Raw genomic sequence first — 15730 nt, forward strand, 5'->3', positions numbered from 1 at the left:
TTTCAAAAAACAAAAAAAAAATAAAGAAAAGAAAATTATAATAAAAAAACAAGAAGAGAAACAAAAAAAAAAAAAAAAAATTGCTTGTATTATATATCAAAATAACTTCCGAATATACACGCACATATATGTACACTCGCACACAAGTTGCCTTTCATAGAACAACGGCAACGTTAGGTTTAAGCAATGCTTGGCGTGTTTGAGTTGCTGATAAAGGTACTTTGCTTATATAATATAAATGTGTGTATGTGCATGCGTGCGTGTGTATGTATTACCAGCCAACCATCCATCCATCTATCCATCCATCCAACCATTCATTCGTTCATTCATTAAAATTGAAATTTATTCCATTTACTTTTGGTTCGCTCAACTAAACGAGGTGCGTTTGTTGTTGCCCATGTTGTTGTTATTGCAGCTTTTTACGGACTCCAAACATTCGCATACGCATTTCAAATTAAATGATTTCGATTTAATGCAAAAACCAAATGAAAATGAAAATGAAAAGAAAAAAAGCCAAATTATCCAAGACTCTCTGTCTAAATGTATAGCGAAAACAGGTGTCTCGTCCGAGTATTTCATTTCACCAAACCAAATTCTTTCGTATACTCACTAATTTTTGCTTTTTTTTCCAAATTGCTTACAAAAATTACAATAAATTCTTTGAGATTTTCTGAAGTAAATTTAAAAACTAACACGATAAGCTGACGCAATTAAAGCAGTGATCGTAGAGTTGGAATTTATTCAATTTTCATTCCATATATAGTAAGGTGTTTGTTCCAAAATATCATCATTAAAAATGTATTATACTTTCACTGGAATGGATAAAAGCTCTCCCATAGCCTTTAGATAAAATTCAATTCAAACAAAATTCAAAGAAAAACAATACAGAAAAGTAGCCTAGATGGACGGCGTGACAGACATAGGGATTGGCAGACATGCGAAAGGGATAAATCACTGGATACACAAACAAAGGGGGACAACAGATAAAAAGGCCGATAGGAATGCAGGCAAGGCCGAGCAGGGTAATAGAGGGGTAGTCGCACGGATTCATAATTGTTAGAATAGACAGACAGGCTTTAATGTGTTAATGCCCTTTGCATGGAATGCATGATAGGACAGGGCTAAGTCATAGCTACGCAGATGGACAGATGCACGCGATAGTGGGGGAGGAGTAGACGTCCAGACGGAGAGGTAGACAATTTGTAAGACATGCGTATGGAGAGACGTTTGCGTGGACGGATGTGGATGAAAAAACGCATCAATGGACAGACGCATGGATGAACGCACACAAGCATGAACGCATGCAGGGAGGCATACATGCACCGGTGGACTGACACTTGGATGGACGGATGCGTGCTATGACCAAGCGTCTCGGTGGACAGAAAAACTTCACCTACGTCCGAGCAGGCGGATTAGCTACTGCGTGAAGGGATGTATGCATGTATGCTGAAGATAGTCGAGATCATATAATGGTTAGTAGAACTTTAAATCCGCCAAAAAACCGATTAATTCATTGAGCTTATGAACGGCAACACTTTCCAATACTTTCCAACTAAGCAAATCAAAGATCAAAGGAAAAATATATTTAACGATATGAAAAAATTAAACTTTTTACTCATTTTGGGACACTCTTTGTTTCATTAATAAAATTTGTTTGAATGCTTTTGTGCGCTATAACACAGACGAGTTGTATCAAGGTATCAATGCAATCATCGAATAGAGTAAAATCTATCCGGCTTATAAATAGCATATATATATATATATATATATATATGACGTTCGAAAAAATGTTACTAAGGTCACCAAGTCACTTAATAAAGCGATCTTTGTTGTAGTTTTTGATAAAATTCGGCAGAAAAAAATTGCTTTAAATGTTTCTCTTCAAAGTTCTTAAAATTTATATCTTTTTTGGTTTTATTTTTGCTTTTTTTAAGTTATGGTGAAGTTCTTGAGATTTTTACAACTCTAATCACCAGCGCGTGCCTAGCAAGTGTCAATGTCAGCACCTAATAGGACCATAAACAATCAAACTGAGCTAAACTAAACGGCAACAACATCAACAATAGCAAAACCAGACCAATCAGCCAAACCAAAATCATGTACATTATAGGCCACACTAGCATTTAACTCGGTAATTGCAACAATTTTCAATCAATATAAGCAGCAGCAACAATAATAATAACAGCAGCGACAGCAACAACAATAACAATAACAATAACAACAAAAATGAAATGATAAAAACAACTGCAAACAGTAAACAGCAAAGATCAACAACAGCAATAGCTGCTAAAGCCTTTTGCAGTAAAAATGAACAATCATTAAAAACCAAAAGCCATCATCAGCAGCCACAACGGTCGTCATCATCAACATCATCACCATCATGCCTAACTTACAAAGTGACTGTGTTTACCTACAACAAATCCGCAGGCAGACACAACGATGTGCCAAGATATTCATAGACAAGCTGGAAATGTTTTCGTTTGGTTAGCTTGCTGCTGTTGTTGTTGTTATTGTTGTTGTTGCTGCTGTTGTTTTACCATAGCTTCATCATATCGAGTTGGATTTTGAAGGTGATCACAGAAAAGGAAATTACCATTATTGGCGATTATTATAAATAACTGGTAATTGTTGAGACATGAGAAGAAAAACCCAACAAACCAATGTACAAACCGAGAACAGAATTGTTTACTGCATCACGACATTGTTATCAAGTGTAACACAAATTAATGAAATAGATACGAAATAAGTTAAGTAAACTTGGGTGTAAAATATCTGCTTAGTCTCGAAGGGGTTTTCAATTTAGTCGCAAAATTTTTAACGGTCACATAAATTCTATAAAACCATTTTTGTACGGGACAGGGAATGCCGGAAAGTGAAAAAATACAAAATATTACCAGAAAGCCTTAAAAAGTATATTAGTAGTATGTAGCTGTAGCATATAAAGAATTCAGTTGTGCCTCAAAGGCAATTAGCAAAAACTATCTCTCGTATCAGAAAATTCAGTTGATTTTAGTTGATTGGTATACGATACATATGCGTACAGAGTTGATAAATATTTCTCTTAAGTTTCATCTGAATAGTAACAAAACCAAATTAAGGTTAAATCTTGTGAGTTATGTATAATTGCAAATCTCTTAAACGGTCGACCACAAATTATTTAACTGAAAAATGTGCCAAGCGATGAACATGTCTATTTGATCTCTAGATGGACTTTATCAAGAACTTTATCGTGAACTTTAGCAGTGCATCTAATTGCTGTTAAAAAACAAAAAAAAATAGCAGACATTCCATATGCATCTTAAAATCTCCCACGTACTTACGTGTAGATGCCATTTCACCGTCGCGTGTACCGTTTTCGTTACACGCTAACAAATTTAGCAAAAAAATTTGGACAAAAACCTTTGTGTGTTTATCAGAAAAGGGAAAGAAAACAGTTTTCGCTGCGGCAAGTACCCTTATCGGTACACGTGTCAAATAATGTGGCATCCCCTGATATAATAATAACGTTGCTTAGCTTACGTGTATTGAAAACGGTACACGTGGCACGAAACATTTTAAAACTCTATGAGGGTACATCTTACCTAATATTGGTAGCAATTTTTCACGTTACTTTAAAGTTTTTATTTAGATCATTGTTGCTTCACAATCTGTAATGCTTCCCAGCCAACAATATGGAAGATAGAATAATTTATCCATTTATCGATTCGTGGCAACTGTAATCCATTCTTGTAGTGCATGAACTACAACTTATCAGCAAAATCATTGAGTTTTTCCTACTTCAACAAAAGATCAGATAGTCAAAGAAAATTAGGCCAACATTTTGATGTTATCTGTTGCATGATTTGTATCTCTACTTAAAAGAATTAAATTTGTGTATCATTCTTCCGACAATGTTCCCCGTAAGGCCGTGAAACAAGCTTTATAACGGAAAGGGACTGAAAAACTCTCCAGGAATATAGTAAGAACATAACGTAAAAAAGTAGAGAAACTAATACTTGGAAAAAAGGTCCACTGCGCACCTGTTCACCACAACGCAGTGAAATAGGGTCAATAATAAAAAATCGTTAAAAATGCATTCGATTCTGGTCTTCAATTCAGTATAAGGAAGACATCATTTAAAAAGACAAACATTTCAAACTTTACTAGACCTAAGATCTAAGATCTGCTCAGCAAACCCAATTATATATAGTATGCAATAGTAAGGTTTCAGTGTTTATCTGTTCTCTCGGCCATTATTGAAATTAAATCAATTACGTAAGGAAATTGTGCACGAAACTAATGGCAGGCGTCCATAGAAACAATCAGATGGCGATCTGGAAACTCGATCAAACTTGGAAACGTGCCATTGCTTTAGTTTTTAAAAATGTTTCAATGTTCGACTTTAAAAGAAGTTATTAATATTATGCATTTAAAATGCCGAATTTTCTCGTTTTGGCACTACAAACGGCTTAAGAGAGAATAACAGTTATGTCTTTGAAAATAACGCAAGAAAGTTATAGTAATTAACAAAATGAAGGAGTTCGTTACATAAATCACAGTATCACAGATAAAATGACAGAAGCTGTACAACATGCAACATGAAACATACATTTGGTATATTACAGTACATTATGAATACACAAAGTAGTACAATGCAACTTTTCAAAGTTCCATTTCGTTAACCCAACAGTTATAGTCATAAACTTTGCCTATCTTCCGATTTTTATTGCAAAAACCCTTTTATTTCTCATATTTTTTTCTTGTTTTCATTTTTTTTTTTTTTATTTTTTCAACTTGCTTCTGGCCTCTGGCTTCTGGGTCCTTTGGCTTTTTGCAGAAAAAACAATAACGGTAAGAAAATAAATTATATTTATGTAGAGAAATGCTACTGGGGACAGCACACACATTTGCACACACCGAGAAAGAAAGAAACATAAATCTTGACCAATAACTTATTACTGTTTTTTGCTGTTTGCTTTCGTTGTTTGCGGTCATTTACTAATATTTTAAAATACAAATTTTCTTCTTATCTTCGAGTTAAAATGTTGACCATACTCATAGACAGCAATGAGAAAAAAAAAAAATCACAAATGACTAAATGGTCTGTGTGTGTTAGGAAACAATGCAATTAAATTAATTAAACAAATACTAATCGAGCATAATATTTGATAACAACCTTATGATTTATGGGTTTGTGTGCCTGCTCTCATATGGCTCTCATACACACTTTCACTTAAATGCTATGTTCAAGTAATTCCCCTAATGCTGCTTAAGCTAAATTAAATTGGAATGCTTTTAATACAAGAGATATATATATATGTACATACAGAAACATATAGTCGTTTAGAAATAATTTTCGGGATCTTTTCGTTTCCTTTTTTTTGTCTTTTTTGAAAAATGCCTTTTTCTCGGCACAAAAAATTTAAGTATGAGCAGTAAGAAGTCGGCTTAGCGATAAGAGGTTCGTGTATTTTACTAAATATGTTCCGAAAAGTTATATAATAACATGAACTGCTAGATCGGTCCATAAAACTATACAAATCCATTTGGTTACCCACGTCCTGCATAGCAATTGAAGTTGAAATTATCGATCGCGTTTAACGATCCACTCTGATTCATTAACCGATTGCTTTAAGTAGGGGGTCTTAAGCGGAGAAAATTGACAAAAGGTATAATTGAGTTTCAAATGCAAAATCAAATCGAATCCTTTTATTAATCATGTGACATATCTGAAGTTGTTCGAAGGGAGATCTTCATCACCTTCAAAACATGCATTTCCAACAAAGCGAAAACTCACCAGCGGACATAGATGCGCTCTCTGTCAATTATAGCCCGTAGAGTCTTCCTAATGTCTTAACAAAACTCAGTTATGAGAATAAGCTCGGCTGGAATTTTTAATCTCCATGTGGACAAAACATTGAACTTTATCGTCGAGAAAACCTTGGATTCATATTTAAAGTAAAAAAAAAATCTCTCAAACGTTGCGACGTGCCGATCGAAGACAAGACGGACAAATGAACACATGTGGTGTTTGATGTAAAGATAGAAATCAAAAGTTCCCCGAAATGAGCAGAATTTTCACTCTTCCTCAGAAGCGGGGAACAAAGGAGTATAAGTTTCCTTAGAGAGTTAAAAGTTCCTTTCAGAAAACAGGTGATCACGGTACGTAATGTAATGAAATGATTTCAATAAATTCAAATGGGAAGAATATTAAATGAAAGGGAAAAAGGGAAAAATCAGAAAACGAGGGGAAATTTAAAATTTTGGTATTATGATCGGTCACTAGTTGTAAAAGAAAACACTGGGCATTCTTATCACGGTTGTGCATTTTGTTTTGCTATCAATTTTGAAATGCCGTAGGAATAGTCATAAGAGAAATAGGGTTGACAAGTTCCGCAAGTCACCCAGGAAAAAATGTCTTGCGACTTGTGAGAGAAATTGTAACACTGCCACATGATACTAATAAGCACATTTAGCGAAAGGAAACTTTGAATCATTCCGACTCAGTCCGTCTTCCTCAGCATTCCCCAAATTTTGAAAAAGTTTCTTCTAATCTTTCTCCTCTCTTTAAATAGGTCGGGAAAGGCTTTTTTGATGCGTGAGTTGAACGAACCTTTGGCAATTTGACAATTTACTTCGAACAAAGGCTTATAGCGATAATTTTGCTCTATTTGGAAATTGTTTCATCCCAACGTTATCAGTATATACGATTGGCATTGAAAAAATTTGCACAAACATTAAACAAACTCCCGCTTATTTTTAACTCCCTTTTATTTGAAGTTTTAATATCAATTTCAACAGCTATAGCTATAGCTATAGCTATTGCTGCTGTCGCAAAAACATCAAAAGAATATTTTCATTTATTGCGGCTTGCAACTGTTTGATCTCGTTAAGAGAACGCCAGCCAGAACAAAGCGGCTTTGAAGACGATCATCATCATCATAAAAAAAAAATATATATATATATATATATATATAATTGCTTATATGATGTGTTGAGATGTGATTAGGTGTTGGTGGTAGTGAACTGTTCTCTTGCCTCCTAATAGGTAGTAGAAGATTAAAGCAAGTCAACATTTCAGCCAACAGCCTACATGTACGGCAGGCAAGCGAACCAAACAAATTATTTGTCATTTTTCGAAAAGTTCAGTTCAGCTTACCAGCAACATACGAATGCATTATTATGATAAATGGAAATATTAAAAACAAATAAAAATAAAATTATAAATTTTTAACAACATTTCATCGCCAACAATGTTATCATTAAACGTTTCTCAATCCGTAATAATTGGTTTTTGATTGCTTTTGAATGCAAATTTAATGAAATAATTATCACAATTAACACTATTACTATTAATAACGGCTCTGATCATTTTTTAAATTTAATTTTTCTTATTCACTATTAGCGTCTATTAGGGAAGTGCGTAATATTTGCGAAAACTAAATCTCAGGATTTCATAATCTGTACACATTTTTGATCGGCTTGACCCGAAGAGTTGCCGTAAATCTTACTACGGTCTAGTCTAGTAAAGGACGAAATAAAAAGCAAATTTTTTTCTTTTCCTTGATCTCGATTTCTCTTAGTCTCGATCAATTTCTCAATTGATATCGATTTCAACTCTCAGTCGGTCGGGATTAGTGCCTTCGGTAGCAATGGTCTTGTGTTGTATGTCATATTTAAAATGCTATTAAAGTGGCTAGTTATGTTATGTGTGGCTGTCTGTTTCGAGGGTAAATCGCGCTACCGGGTCTGTCAGATATTCAATGTTATGCTTACGGAATCTCTTCTTATTTTTTTTAATGGAACCAATCGCTTAAGGAACGTGCCTTCTATGTTTAACATGGTGTTGCTTACAAGGAAGTGGGGAGAGAGAAAAAGAGATGGAGTAGGTGTGCGATCAGTTAAAAAACGTTGTAGAATAGAATCTTACGCTTACTAAGCATGCTGTCGTAGGTTTTTCATAAAGTGCTCTTTACATTCGTCACCAAATCTAGTGAAAACTATATAAGTGTAGTATATCAAGAGAATTGATTTAATTGACAGAATTGAGTTAATTCTTTTTTTTTTTTTGCCTATTATCGTTTATTAATTAAATGTAAATTTCCGATAATTGTCATAATTTGCTTATTTTTCATGCTAACAGTAATTTTCTTTGTATAGTTGTCTACAAATCCAATTAAGTCGCCGCAAGTCGTTACAATGTTTAAGCTTTTACTCTAATCACCGAATTGAGCCAAGTAGACTATATTGCTTAACTTAAGAAATGGATTTTTATATGTTAAGTATCTTTGTATAAGAGATGGGAAAAAGTTTTACTTCACAATACTTTTAGGTTTGCGTACATTATCAAAGCAATGTCCTATCTCGCACGAAAGTGGAACGCACAAAACCCAAGCCAACTGAGATAATATCTTGAACTTGGCTTGCGCGTTTTTGGTCTTACTTCCACCAGCAAGAATTCACCCATTTCATCTTTAACTACAAACAAGATAAAATCAACTAAATGCTGGCGAATGCAACACTGAAGTGTGGCAGAATTTACAATATGAAGCCTAAGAACTTAGTTACGCGGTGCCTTTAAGCAAGACTTTCTAAATTTTGTTTCCAATTGTTTACTTTAAGTGCATTTTATTGCATCTTATATACCCGATACCAAATAATTGAAACGATTCAGACACGACAATCAACAGCTGCGTTAGTTCGAAAAGCTAAACTAATTGAAGAAGATAAGCAGAAATACTGCTGACTTAACATTTATAGTTTCATTAATTTTTATGTCAAGATACTATTATGAACAAAATTTCATCAGAAAACACTGACAATTAGGCCCTTTTGGCAAATGACGGCATCCAAGAAATTTACTTACGTGGGCCAATTTCGGCAAAGTCCGTATTTATGTCAATTTAGTATTATGAACCAATTTTCACAATAAAATTTTGAAAATTACATCTTCTTACCGCACAGTTCTCCTAGAAACTGTTATGTAATAAGGGACTAAAAAAATTTACCCAGCCAAACCAACTTTTTCATACGAATTTAGAATGTCGAAAGTATACAGCGAGTTTTACCAAAAAATTTCGAAAATTTTTCTGCAATTATTTCCATAGGTCCTTATATGGAAAGTGGTCGAAAAAGTGAGCCGATCTGAACCATTTGCAATAGCTTTTGTCCTTGGGTCATAGCAAGTCAGTGTACCAAATTTGAGCAGAATACATGGGATGGACAGACAGACAGACAAGCTTAGATTGATCCGGAAATTGTTTCTGATTCGATCGATATGATAACAGGTGGGTCTATGTTCTGTTTATTGCCTGCGTCATATAAATTATTTTTCAAAATAAGGCATTATATGGGAAGTGGCCGAAAAAGTGGACCGATATGAATCATTTGCAATAGGTTTCGTTCCTGGGTCAAAGTACTTCAGTGTACAAAATTTTATTAAAACATCTCATCAGTTGCAACCCAAAGATTGAACACATAAATGCAAGGACAGACGGACATACAAGCTTAGATCGATCCACAATCTGAATTCTCTAACTTAAGCCCTCTTGGGTGCTACGTACGTCGGCGTAAACTGAATATGTCCGTCAGCAAAAGTGGTGCAGACCTAAAAGGTCATTAAACAGAAAATGTGAAAAAAAAGCAGCAAGAACGGGAAGAATTATCGCAAACTTTTAAATTCTGACATCTACGTTCGTGTCGCTGCTACTTTACGCTATTCCCGAATAGTTCAACTATTAAAGTGGAAAAGTTTGAAGAAAGCAATAGAACCAGAACTCAATGCCGGAAATAGCGTCGGGTGTAAGCCGAAAACTCGTTGAGATGCACATAACAGATAGTGAATATTTGCTATGTTTTAAACGCACAAACTGTACGTACAACCAGCTCGAGTGGCTGCAATAGTGCCGAGTAGTCTCAAGTAAGCTTGTGCAGTCTAATGCGATTAATTAAATTAATTTTCCGATATCTGGTATTTACCTCTCAACTCTTTTGAATGCTGTAAACGTTTGAATCAAATCATTAAGAATCTCCCTCAAATGCCTACTACAACGGTTACCGTTACAATATGAACATAGACGAAGACAGCGAACTTTTAATGAAATAACGAGACAAATTTTGTTCCCCAAAATCCAATGCTTAAATAATTTAATTTATAACCGGAACGTAACATAAGAACAAATAAATGCAAAGTCAATAAAGACTTGCACACCGGCTCCATACAATTCTGCCCGGCTTTCAACTTTTGATTTAAAATTTTCCACATTGAAAAGTTTTCACTTCCTACATGTATTTTATGGAGTTGGAGTTGCAGTTGCGAACAATCGTCCTCGCTACTCTTTTAAGTTGTTTTTCTTTCTTTTCCCTTTTTTTTTTTTCTTTCACTGGTCTCTTTAGCATTATGACAAATGTTACTTTTGCGTGTTTAGTTTAGTCCTGTTTAGTTGGTGTATGTATGGCTGGTTAAAAGGCTTTGTGCTTTGTGACATGTCTATTTATCCTTTTGATATCCCGCAACAAAAACTATCAGATATTATTTATATAAAAGGTTATACTTACAAAGTACTTTTGTTGTTGATTTATACGATGCTAGTTGTGTTTAGAATTAATTTTTGGTTTCCATGATTAGATATGTAATAATAAAAAAAAAAAAAAAAAAACAAACAAACAAATAGTTGTGAATGTGCGCAGCAGGGATAAGCTACTGATATTGAGACTAAAACAAATGAAAGGAATCTGCCATGGAATGGAATGAAGACATGGGGAGGAAGAAACATATTGCATACAATAAAACTGGCGGTATAGAGGCAAAAAATCTCAAAAATAATTTCAATTTAATCTTAACGGTAAAGGCTGATGGCTTATATCACCCATAGAGGTGAATTAATGGATAGTCAATAGGTAGGATAGATTCCGAGAGATTTGGTGACTGAAATCAAATAAAAAGAAATATATAAAAAAATCTATTTATTTTCGACGCTTCTCGATTTGGAAACATTTGGGGCCAGTTTAACGGAAATATCCCTAGCAGCTTATAAGTTGTTTTACGATAGTTCTGTTAAAAATTTTCTCTCACGTTTAGATATAAGTGTTTCGGGTAATAAGCTACGCTTTTTGCTTATTGTGGAAATTTTTTTCGCGCCGACCATTTTTTTCAAACTTACGCATTGATCAGTAAGTCAACGCATTATATGTTTATTATTAAGTTTTCTGTCTCAATTTTTTGCCACCGGGACCAGACAACAATTAGAAAGACAGACGGACAAAAAACTTTTTGGCATTAATCAAGCAGACCTTGCGAACGGTTAAGAGATTTACAAACGCAAGAATTAATCTGGCCACCAGATCTGTGGATAAAGATTTGAGACTTATGAAAACTCCACATGAGGCTCAAAGTTTTATTTTCTTATCTATCTATGAAGTCTTATGGTTGAAGACTTTTCTCGATACTACTTCGTATTGTAGTTTCTAATCGAACGCCCATTCAATTAAAAAAAAGTTTTTTACCCCTAAGCTGCTTATTAGCACTGTAAGCGTGACATGCCATGTAAGCTTTAGGTGTTGCAAATTGGCTAAATAAAGATGGAATCCCATACAAATGCAAGTAGGACGCCTTCAATGGATTTTTTGTCTATAAAAATAAAAAAATACTCAACATATAATATATTTGCTAGAAGTTGCCCAAAATAGTATATAGAATGCCGAATGAATATACGCTACATTCTTTAGTACGATTAATATTTTAGCTTCGATCTAACATTAAGTTTGTAGAATACAGAACCGAGAACATATGAAAATCCACATCCTAGTGTCTTATAGTCCTGTGGGCACGCATTTTCGTTGGGCATGTCTAGTGTTCGCCTTTTGAAATAATGTGTGGTTGTCCCGACTTTGCCTACAACAGAAAAATTGTTCTCACATATTAATTTCTGACCATCCTCACGGATATCTTCTCATTGTTTTATGCTATGTACTCTCTCTCGTAACCCTTGACTATTCATTACTGGGAACAATACGTTTTCTAGTCATAGTTGTTGCGACTTTGCATCAAATCTTATAACTCGAAGTAATAGTCATCAAAAAACTCCTCAATATCACTTTTATGATAATCGAAGACTGTGAAGTCGTCAAAAATCGCAAAAAAACAAAAACTGCTTTTGACTGTCGTCGTCTCTGTAATGCGACTGTCAGCCAGCCCAGAAAGTAGTTTGTTCCGTTTGTCGCCATATCTGACTGATCGTCAGTCTGTCCATCTGCTCGCCTAACCGTAGATTCAAACATTCGCCAAACCCAGTTGGAATATTCTCGCGACTTGTCTCGTAACTCGTGTTTCTCTCGTATTATTTGAAATTCGACCGAAAGAGTCCTTTAAGCTCAGTGCGTAAATATGTGTACCTTTCATTTTTACAATGATTTAATTTTGCATTTGAATTGAAGTGTACGTAACATGCTCCGTTTAAAGCGCTATAATAAATATTTTACTCGAGAAGTGTTCTTTAGTTTCGAAAGACATTCACATGCACGCTCACACGACAAATGGGTTAAGGATTAGAAATGTGAAAATGTGCTAAAGGATCTCTGTCCAAGTTTTAATAGAACATACTTTGCATCAATTTAAATGCTTAACTTTCTTTTGCCCCCTTTTATAACGAGAACGTCATATTATTCATATAATAAATTGAATAAAATGAAAATATGAAAATACAAGAAACGTGTCGGATATTCATCAACGCTACACAATTCAATGACATAAATGTCTTCATTAGTGCGCGTAATACACGGGAGCGCAAAACACAAAAGACATGCTGTAGAACAGCTATGACTAGACTGAATTTGGTTTTTTTTTTTTTTTTTTTTGTTGTTAAAAATGTTCTCTTTCTGCAACGGCAACATTTATGAATTAATTTGAAAACGTCATAATAATAATAAACAATCTTCCTGATGTACCTAAAGATAAGTATTGAATGTCATAAATAAATATTTTTGTATTACTCGAAATTGCTAAGTAAACTAAGAGAACTAAACGAGAGCGAACGATTGTATAAACAATATTTTAATTATCGTTTACAAACGTCTTTAAATAAAATGTAACTTACAGTACTCTTCTACTAATTGCATAACTTAGAAGTAAAGCTTGAATCATAGATACGTAGATGGAAAGTCGTAGAAGAGAAATAGATGGCGGAGTGGGGAAAGGACTAAAGGGCTATATCTCGCAATTAAAAAATTTTGAAATATAAGGAGTCCAATGTGTATGTCAGGGTTCATCTTTACTGAAATGTAGACTGACGAAGGTAGGATTAATGGACGACCATATGACTATTAACTCCAATCAATAAAAGGAGAATAGCAGAGTTGTGGATATCTCATGCAGGAATAGTCTTCGGGTAACACAAATAACTTGTAGACTGATGATCAAAAAATTAATGGATTGACCTCTGAAAGAATAAATGGGCATAGGATTGCTCATCTCAATGAGTAGCGGTAGGATAATCTCCAATGCAGGGGGCTCTACTATAGAAAATAGCTGCGAGCCAGTTCGTCGTTGGTTTTTGGTAGACGCCGAGACTTATCTAAGTTCCCGTTGCCATTTCCCCAAGAAATGTCGCAGCCACCACATCCTGCCCGAGAGACTATACCCAGCATGCACAGGCGAGGAATTACTCATGCCGGTAATTTGATGAGAAGTGCATTGTCATATTAGTAGCTTTCCTACTTTGGCCAAGCTGATCCCCCTGAGCACCCATAATTTTAGCTTTGGGTGTTATCTTTCCGTACCTAGCCGAGGCCAGGCTTGGCTTTGAACCGCCCACATAACTCGAAAGATCATTTAGCAGACTTTCCTTCCTTGAGAAATTAAGGCCTCCGAGCACGTCATCACACAGCACGCACCCAACTACGCCCCAGCTTTCTACAAGCTTCACAATGTCATGCTAACTTTGGCAAGTTTAATGGTTTCTATGGCAGAGAAGAAACATGGTCTTGTCAGGTTATAAATAGTAAACCTTCAACCCTTCTTTGCCGAGTAACTGAACAGCTCTTATCATTAAGAGCTTTTAAGCGAACAGCTACCGTTTGCTGGGAGCACCACGAAAAGGTGAGCATTTCGGTACCTCTATGATAGTCCGAAATTCACATTGCTTCCTTCCCAAAACATGATTAAGTAAGATGTATGACATGCATTCTAGGTTTCGTCTTTACGGAGCAATCATAAACAAATAGTGAAGCTTTTAAAGTGTACAGAGAAAGCCAACTAAAGGCTTAAGAGAAATGCGAATACAATCACTCCAGTATTCAACTTAGCTGAGAGATAGACTTATGATTATCCGGCACGTATTCGTATCAGTTAAAAGGACTGCGATGAATAGATAAATAGCTTGTGAATTTTATACGATTACGCAGTGGACTAAATTAGATTCGATTCAAGTCGATAATACTTGTTTATTTTAATTTTAAAGAGATTTCTGTTAAAAACACAGAAATGTTGTCATCAAATTGTTTATATTTGCCGGTGGAGACTTCTACTTAACTACTGCGTCACCTTAGACCTAGACTTTTCGAGTTTCACTTAACGAGTGACTCTTGTTTTTTGTTGTGTGTATGTTAGTACATTTCATCCTTCGCTTCATATCGACATTATACATGAATTCGTAACGGAAGTCCTGCCTAGATAAGCCAGAAGTCAACAATTCTACCATAAGACAATCAGCAGCAGTTCATGGAGAATACGACGATCGAGTCCAGTGGTCTGAATAGGTGTCCCTACTTGGATTTTGTCATCGATCTACTGTATAAGCAAGTAGTTAAGAAACGCGACTACGCAATCGGCGTAACGGTCATTAAAAAAGGGAAGCAAAAAGGAACTAATGATGAACATCGTGGCGCCGAAAATCACTTCAGCGTATCAAATTTTGTATGCTTCATCTGTTATCTTTAACATAAGCATGGTTATTAGTTGGCATTTCTCACGATATGGATGGGCGACCACATCGTTTTTTCGAAAAAAGTCGATGACTTTCAGCAGCAATCCCCTTTGATTTATCCAAGAAAACCCACTCTTCTCGTAAACAGTTTTTTTTGGCAAACAATGCGACCTATTTAATAGGGAAAAAGGCGATATTGCTTGTTCTTTGCCGAGATATTGTCATTATTCGATTCTCTATAAAATACTAGTTTTGGTTTACCTTATACCTTAAAAATCCCCTCAAAGTAAAGAACTCTAAATATTGCTTCTTGGTGACAGAGTCTGGTATTGCCTTTGAACTGAGAGTTGTTGAGAGTTATTTAAAAAATTGGATCTCAAGTATACTTAGACTAGATTGGAGTTATTGTTCTTATATGTAGGCGAAATTTACCCGAAATGCTTCGTTTACTTTAAGTAGAATGCTTTTTAAGGCTTTTAAATAAAAATACTTTTCTTATAATAGAATTAAAATTTAAAATAATATTATTGTTTACCACCAGTCCACAGTCAATCTTTGTTAGTCTTTCATAAGCAAATGCTTGAAATAATTTTTATTAGAAGATTGATTGTTTTTATATGTTAAACGGCGAGAACGAAGACGAAGGCTACACATTCAAATTAATCAATGCTAATGACAGACATAACAACATAGTAAGGCCCAGAAAAGCATAGCAGAGCATAGAGAAAGTCCTTTGCTTTGTTTTGCTTTCCTCTCTCTCTTCCGCTTCCTCTTTCACGCTCGCTCTCTCTCTCTCTCTCTCTCTCTCTCTCTCTCTCTCTCTCTCTCTC

This window comes from Glossina fuscipes, unplaced genomic scaffold (genome assembly GCF_014805625.2).
Source record: "Glossina fuscipes isolate IAEA_lab_2018 unplaced genomic scaffold, Yale_Gfus_2 112, whole genome shotgun sequence".
Classification (NCBI taxonomy): Eukaryota; Metazoa; Arthropoda; class Insecta; order Diptera; family Glossinidae; genus Glossina; species Glossina fuscipes.